Source organism: Lactuca virosa, chromosome 6 (genome assembly GCF_052849685.1).
Source record: "Lactuca virosa cultivar CGN04683 chromosome 6, Lactuca_virosa_CGN04683_v6, whole genome shotgun sequence".
Taxonomy (NCBI): domain Eukaryota; kingdom Viridiplantae; phylum Streptophyta; class Magnoliopsida; order Asterales; family Asteraceae; genus Lactuca; species Lactuca virosa.
This window is the reverse complement of record NC_136431.1, coordinates 80,691,295-80,699,819: the sequence shown is the minus strand read 5'-3', so window position 1 is coordinate 80,699,819 and position 8,525 is coordinate 80,691,295. Positions and strand designations below refer to the sequence as shown.

The 8,525-nt window shown below is 30.1% G+C and overlaps 1 pseudogene; it reads right to left on the bottom strand.

Moving 5' to 3' along the window:
* Positions 1-5,307: 5,307 nt before the first annotated feature.
* LOC145121689 (receptor-like protein EIX1) lies at positions 5,308-8,049 on the bottom strand (annotated as a pseudogene).
* Between the last annotated feature and the right edge of the window lie 476 nt (positions 8,050-8,525).

Below are 8,525 nucleotides of genomic sequence, written 5' to 3'. Positions count from 1 at the left end.
ATAATAGAGAACAGAAAGAACAAATGCGCTGAGACAATTTACCTGATGGAGAACAAAGAACATGGCAACGGTGGTCGGTGGCGACGTGGATCCCTAATTTTTTGTGATGTACCAGTCAAGCACATAGCACATACATCTACTGTAACATAAGCTTATCTAAAGTTAAAAGAGTATTTTAAATTTTTTTTTTTAAAAGTTCCGACATCAAAATCTATAATTCATAGCATTTGGATATTTATTTGAAATTTAAAGTATCATAAGGGTTTCAATCGTTGAGGTAGATTTTAGTATTTTAAAGACTTCAGCTAAGATATGAATTTTGTGGATGATTTATAACAATTTTTCTATAGATAACACAAACTTTACTAAGAATTCAATAGTTTTTTTAAACCCTCAAGTTTTATATAGTTTTTGTGACTTTATCTTTTTTTTTTTTTGTTGTTGTTTGAAAATTTAATAATAATCTTTATACTTTCAGCTATTTTTTTTAGAAAAATTACTTAAAATTCTAGAATGTTTCAAACGAACCATTCATACTAAAAATATATTTAAAAAACATCATTTTTTTAAAAAATATGAATATATTATTTTTAGTAATTTTTTGTTATGAAAAAGTTTGTTAACTATCAAGTGTGAAGATAGTTCGATTTTTTTACTAAAACCAAAAATGAAATCGAAATTTTCGATTTTTGATTTTGGAAATTCCAAACCATTGATTTTGGGTTTCAAATTCACGTTTTTATTTGACAAAATTGCAAAAATGGTCCCCGTGGTTTCTTATTTTATGTGGTTATGGTCCAAACGTTTGAAAAGTTGCAGATTTGGTCCTTTTCCACAAGTTTTATTGTGGTTTTGGTCCTTCATCCGTTAAGTTTAACTGGTTGGCTGTTAACTTTTTTAAAATGACAACTTTACCCTCAGGGACCATTTTCGCAGTTTTGTCTTTTACCATACCATAAGGACCATTTTTGCATACATTCTTTTTTATTTTATTGAAGTATTATATATTAATAAATATTATTTTTAATATATAATATTATATATTAATAAATATTGTTTTATTGGATTATTAATTTATTATAGTTGATTTTTTTTAATTTTTTTTTGTTAGAGTAATTCTTTTTATTAAGTTATTATATATCAATACATATAGTTTTTAATATATAATATTTATATCATAATAAATATATTATTAGATTATTAATTTCTTTTAGTTAAAATTTTTAATTCTTTTTATTTAAATTATTTTTATTGGATTATTTAATTTATTATTTTCTTCATATACTAAATATTGTTTTATTGGATTATTAACTTATTTTAGTTAATTCTTTTTTTAAAAAAACAATTGTCGAAGTAATTATTTTTTTATTGAATTATTATATATCAATAAATATAGTTTTTAATATATAATATTTATATCATAATAAATATTATATTATTGGATTATTATTATCTTTTAGTTGATTTTTGTAATTTTTTTTAAACTATTTTTTATTGGATTATTACTTTTAATTTATTATTTTCTTCATATACTAAATATTATTTTATTTGATTGTTAATTTATTTTTAATTATAATAATAGTTCTTGTTAATTTTATTGGTTCCACCATAAAGTCATGGGATACGCAAAACCATCGTCTCTCATCATCGAAATCGTTAGGATTGCTGCCAAACACTTTCATTTCATCTAGCTTATAATGAGAAACCATAGGGAAAATACCATCACCATCACTCGGTCACCACTACCACTTATAAATGTTATAGGGGTTTGTTGCGCATTATGTGAGATATGAAGGATTCCAATGGATTATGAAGAGGTTGTCGCAGGTGGCTACCAACAACGCTAGGTGGAATAGGGTAGGGTATCTATTGAACCTCCAATGAAGATGTTTGGAGGTGATCCTGCCAATATTTGACAATGATAAGCGACACTTTTACGTATTTCGACGACTTTGTGGTGACACTAATAAAATTAAAAACAATTAATAGTATACATTAAAAATAAAATAATAATCCAATAAGATAATATTTATTATATTAAAAAAATAATATATTAAAAGTAATATTTCAACAAATTAATAATTCAAAAAAACAAATTACAAAAATTAATAATCCAATAATGTATTATTTATTATGATGTAAATATTATATATTAAAAATAATATTTGTTGATATATAATAATCTAATAAAAAAATTGCTCCAACAAAAAAGAAATTATAAAAAGAATCAACTAAAAGAAATTAATAATCTAATAAAATAATATTTTGTAATATATAATAATCCCATAATATAATATTTATTATGATATAAATATTATATATTAAAAACTATATGTACTGATATATAATAATTCAATAAAAAATAATTACTTCGCCAAAAAAATTAAAAAATATATAATTAACTAAAATAAATTAATAATACAATAAAACAACATTTAGTATATGAAGAAAAAATAAATTATAAGTAATAATACAATAAAAAATAATTAAAAATTACAAAAATTAACAAAAAAAATTGATAATCCAATAATATAATATTTATTATGATATAAATATTATATATTAAAAACTATATGTATTGATATATAATAATTCAATAAAAAAGAATTACTCCAACATATTTTTTTAAAAAAAATCAACTAAAATAAATTAATAATCCAATAAAAAATATTTATTAATATATAATATTATATATTAAAAATAATATCTATTAATATATAATACTACATTAAAATAAAAAAGAATGTATGCAAAAATGGTCCTTATAGTATAGTAAAAGACAAAACTGCGAAAATGGTCCCTGGGGTTAAAATTGTCATTTTAAGGAAGTTAACGGATGAGGGACTAAAACCACAACAAAACTTGTTGAAAAGGACCAAATCTGCAACTTTTCAAACGTTTGGACCGTAGCCACATAAAATGAAAAACCACAGGGACCATTTTTGCAGTTTTGTCTTTTTATTTTGTTATTTTTGGTTATTTTTTGTTTTAACTTTATTTTAACGATCTTATTCATCAATAATGTTCCAAAAGTTCAATAAAAACACTTAAGTATCTTAAAACATAGAGGCCATCACATGTTTATTGTTTTAATTTACAATAGAAACAATAAATACATAATAACTATTTTGACTTCTAAAACACTTAATCAATTAAACATGTGAATAAAATGACATATTTTGTATGACAATTAACAAGTTGACCATATTTTTTTTACTTAAAACACAAAATGACCATCAATTTCGTAAGCATTGCAAATTATGAAATTAGCCAAATTATGAAATTAGTTAATTAATAGTCCCCATCACAAAAGTTATTTAAAAATATACTGTGAAATTGTTCATATTTTGAAAAATATGGTGTAATTTTGCAATTTTCTTCATGATTTTTGTAGTCTTTTGTTGGCAAAGGTAATTTCACAATTATTCTATTGCGGAAATAAGTGGTCATTTTGTTAAAAAGATATTCGTTAAATGAGACCACCTATTTTGGTCATTTTGTGACCATCCCTTAATTAAAAAGAGTGCAACAACTCTTACGACCAGTGTTTAGGTCTATGTAACTGAGGTAATTCTTAATCATTTAAAGTGGTTTTTAAGCCATGTAGCTAATACAAAAAATCACATGCTGAAAAAATGTGACGTCATATGTAATTATCTTTATGATTTTTGTAGTCTTTTGTTGGTAGAGGTAATTTTGCATTTTCTCTATTGTGAAAATATGTGGTCATTTTGTTAAAAAGATATTCGTTAAATGAGACCACCTATTTTTGTTATTTTGTTAAAAAGATAATTAGTTAAATGAGACCACCTATTTTGGTCATTTTGTGACCATAATGTTTAGGTCTATGTAACTCACGTAATTGTTAACCATTTAAAGTGGTTTTTAAGTCATGTAGCTAAGACAGAAAATTACATGATGCAAAATAATAATAATAATAATAATAATAATAATAATAAATAAATAAAAAATAAAAAAATTCTGACCTCGTACGAAAAAGTTATGTTTCTTCAAAAATTGACTAAAAATTATACACTAACTAAAAACAATCCAACAACCCTAACAACCCTTGTTTAGGTTACATTAGTACAAAAATGAGCAATGGTCACACCAAAAAACCGTTACCACGTGCCTATACACTTTTTTCATCCAAAGTGGCACCTAAGGTCGTGCCATTTTAGGCGACATACAGTTACTTTAAATTTTAGTGGTTGTATCATATGGAAAATTATGATCGAAGCATAAAAATGTGGCTATTAGATATTGATTTTTGTTGTTGTAATCAATTATTTTATCCAATACTGTGGTCGTAAACCTTTTTTAGACAAACATTTTAGTTATTTTAGTGATTGTCTTTCAACCAATGACCACATGAATTTATTTTCACTATGGTATTTTGCTAATAATTTATCACAGAAAAAAAATTGTTTATTTTGACTATTGGCTATCTTTTAGAGACACACAATTAAACGAAACATAACCATCTTCACCGAATGGCCACATAAATTTATTTTCACTGTTGCGTTTTGCTAATAAATTGTCACAAAAAAAATTGTTTATTATGACCATATTCACGGAATGGCCACGTGACTTTATTTTCAAAGCTCTTCCTAAGTTGAAGGTCCTCCATTTGACTCTTCGACACTAAAAATAATCGTTTTAGGAAATCAAATCATGACGTGCACCTCACAATCACTTCCCTTTTAGTTGGCTTCAGCCTCCTCTGATAGACTTTCCACATCCCAAGCATGATGGTCTCTTCAATAACTGATGTATTACACTTTTGGCCCAAAAAATATGCTTATTTTACTTGGAATAGGAACAACGATAAAAAACCTCAAACATGGACAAAATTGCAAGAGACAAACTTTTTGTGACCAAAGCTGAAAAATAAGTTACACTCAGGGACCAATAATGTGATTTGCTCATAATCTTATACAATATTTCTTTTCTTCCGGAGGATGTTAAGATAGATGATCCAGTTTTAGAAGTTTTTAATGATTGGGGTACAGGTTTGGCCACGATTTGTGTGGAAGCCAAAATGGGTTGTTTTGTTTTAATATATAAATAATTAATAATTAAATATTTTATAATTTCAAATGCTTGAAACTATTGTTATAATATGGTACTAAAGCGATGTTCCAATTCAGACTGTATCGGTTTGTATCAAATCGGCCAGGACAGGTTTTCGCTTTTCTTTTTTCAAATCGGTTTTTTGTTCACCTCTAATTTTCATCCAGGATGTTAAGTGGCAAATTTATTGATATTGGGAGATTAAAAACCACTCACAATTTACTGGGAAATAAGAAGACAAAAGATAAAAAATTAGATTACAAACTACGTATATATAGCCTTTTGCAAATTTGCAATGACCACAACCATCTTCACACAAACCCATTCTTTGAAGCTGTCATAAAACTGAAAAAATGCATGTCTCCCACGACGGTTGAGAAGTAAAGCCCCACATGCTATCCAAAAGCCAGTAGCAAAACCCATGCCCCCACCAATATAAAACCATCCCCAGAGTTCGACTTCATCATCTGTGTCTTCCCCATCACCCTCACTTTTACCAATCACTGATGTTGCATCTGATTCTTCATCTCCAGGACATTTTTTGGTAAGGGGAGGTCCACATAGTCTTGCGTTTCCATCATATCTTGAAGGTGGAAAGGACTGGAGCTGAGTGCTAGTTGGGATTCTCCCTGAAATGTTATTAAGTGACACGTCTAAGTAATTCAGTAAACTCATCTGAGACATGCTTGATGGTATCTGTCCTGAGAAATTGTTTCTGGATAAATCCAGAGTCAAAAGTTTTTTCATCTCACCGATTTTCTGTGGAACCACTCCAGATAGAGAGTTCTTTGACAAATTCAGGGAAACCAAGTCACAGAGATTGGTAATTTCATATGGGATTTGTCCTGTTAAATTGTTACTTGACAGGTCAATGGTCTTCAACAATTTCAGAGTGCTAAAGAATTCACGTTCATCTCCTTGCCACTCAATCATAGCATGGTCAACATATCTACCCAAAACATAATTTGTATAATACAGTACATCTGTTAAAAATCCTTCTTATTGAACCATGCTCGTAAGATTATTCAAACATGAGGGGATGGTTCCATGGAGATTGTTCATTGACAAGTCCAGAATTTGAAGATTTGCTAAGTGACATAATTCTAAAGGGATGGTTTCGAAGAAGCTGTTTGATCTTAGGATAAGAACATACAGCCACAATAAGTTTTCCCCAATCCAAACAGGCACATTGCCAGAAAACTTGTTGGCCCCTAGATTTAACGAGATTAAACTCGTGGAATTTTTTAAAGACAAAGGCAATTCTCCAGAGAAGTTTCTTGTATAAATGCAACACCTTGAGTTGTATCAAAGATCCAATAGAGGGAGGAAGACTTCCAAAGAGATTATTGTGTCCGAGATTAAGAACTCTTAGGTGTTTGAAATTCCACAAACAATTAGGGAGTCGTCCGATTAATGAGTTATGAGAGAGGTCAAGAAATGATAATAATCCATCAACAATTTGGCATATGAAGGAGATTCCTCCAGAGAATTTGTTTCTGGAAAGATTTAATGATGACAAGGTGGAAGAAACATTCGGTATTGGACCAGAAAAGTTGTTGGAACTCAAATCTATTGCTGAACCAGTGGCAAAATTTGATGATAAATCTGGTACTGTCCCGCTAATGTTGTTGGAAGAGAGATTCAGATATTTTAATTGAGAAGGCCACATGTCCCAAAACTCCAGAGGAGTTGTGTCTGAAATTCCAGTATTGGAAAGATCAAGATCAGTAAGATTTTTGAGTGTCTGAATCCATTTGGGGAAGCGAGGCTGTTGGAGCTTGCAAGAGCTCAGATCAATATACCGTACATTAAAAAGGCCAGACAAGTGATATGTGGAAGGAACTTGAAGATTATTAAAATAAAGGTCAAGCTCTTCAAGCATTGGTAATTCCCACAGTTTCTCACTTATACTTCCATATAGCTGATTATGAGATAGGTACAAGTGTTTTAGGGATGAAAATTTTTGGATGTCATCGGACAGTGGCCCTGTAAATTGGTTATATGAAGCTTGCAAGGATTGTAATGAAAGGGATGTGCATCCAGACAAGTTGTTGAGAAAATCAGGAAATTTGACAGCAGCAGAGTTGTTGTAGAAGGATAAAGTTTCGAGACTAGAGAGGTTTCCAAGATATTTGGGTATCCCATCTAACATGTTGCCAGAGAGATCAAGAACACGAAGCTTATTGCTGGTTAATGGGAACAACCAACGATACATGGATGAGGTGAGACTGTTGTTTCCAAGATAAAGGTAAGCAATAGATGAAGAAGAAGAGTTGAAAATGAAGAATAAGGATACATCACCTGTGACAGCTCACATCCATGTAAACTTAACCATGATAGTTTTGGGAGACTCAGAATTACATCTACCCAGTGATTTTGTTTGGCTAGGGAAATCCCATCCATATATACTTCCTCCAAAACAGAGAGACGAGACATCCACTCTATGTTTTCAACCCTACACCTTTCAACATCTTCGATGGAAAGGTATTGCAAGTTGGTGAGGTTTCCAAACTATGGAGGAATGGTTCCATAAAAAGAGTTACTGGAAAGGGAAAGGAGCCTTAATTCTGTCAAGGAACCAACAGATGTGGGAATGGTTCCATTAAGATTATTGTTGCCGAGGTTGAGAAACCTTAATTTGATCAAGGAACCAATAAAAGTGGGAATGGTTCCATGAAAAGAATTGTAGGAAAGATCAAGATACCTTAACTGAGTCAAAGAACCAACGAAAGTGGGAATGGTTCCATGAAAAGAATTTGAGGAAAGATCAAGATGATTCAAGTAGGTTAAGTTAAGCAATGAATGGCTTATCTCACCTTCAAGACTACAACCGGAAATATAAAGCTCTGTGACATGATCTGTTTGGTTGCTGCATGTAACTCCACTCCAATTACAGCAGTTATGTTCATCAGCTATCCATGATGAGAACCATCCATAAGGGTCTTGAAGGGGAGCTTTGAAAAGAAGGAGAGCATGTTGTTAGTAATAATAGACAATAAAATAAATTTCAGAACACAATATTTAACGTGGTTCGGTCTAATCTGACCTACGTCCACGGGCCAACGAGAGAGAGAGGATTTTATTATCACCAGAGAAAATTACAATCATACAAGGCTAAACTGCACTTGTAATCTGATCACTCAGTATAAGGTATCACTCGTGCTTTTGGCTGCCGAAAAGGCTCTGCACAAAAGGCTTCCTCACTATTTCTACTGGATATATAAGAGAAGTTACTTGACTCTTATATATGTTTTTGTTGTGTTTTGGTGCATCTTTTCCCTTCAACATATGCTTCCTTTTATAGTAGATGAAAAGGAATAAAGAGGAGAAATTAGTGGAGCAAATCAAGGAGTAATTTATGGAAAGAGGAGTGGGTAGGAGACAATGGTGAGTCTCCACCAATTAACTCAACAATCTCCCACTTGGAGACTTGAACCATACGGTCTTCTCTA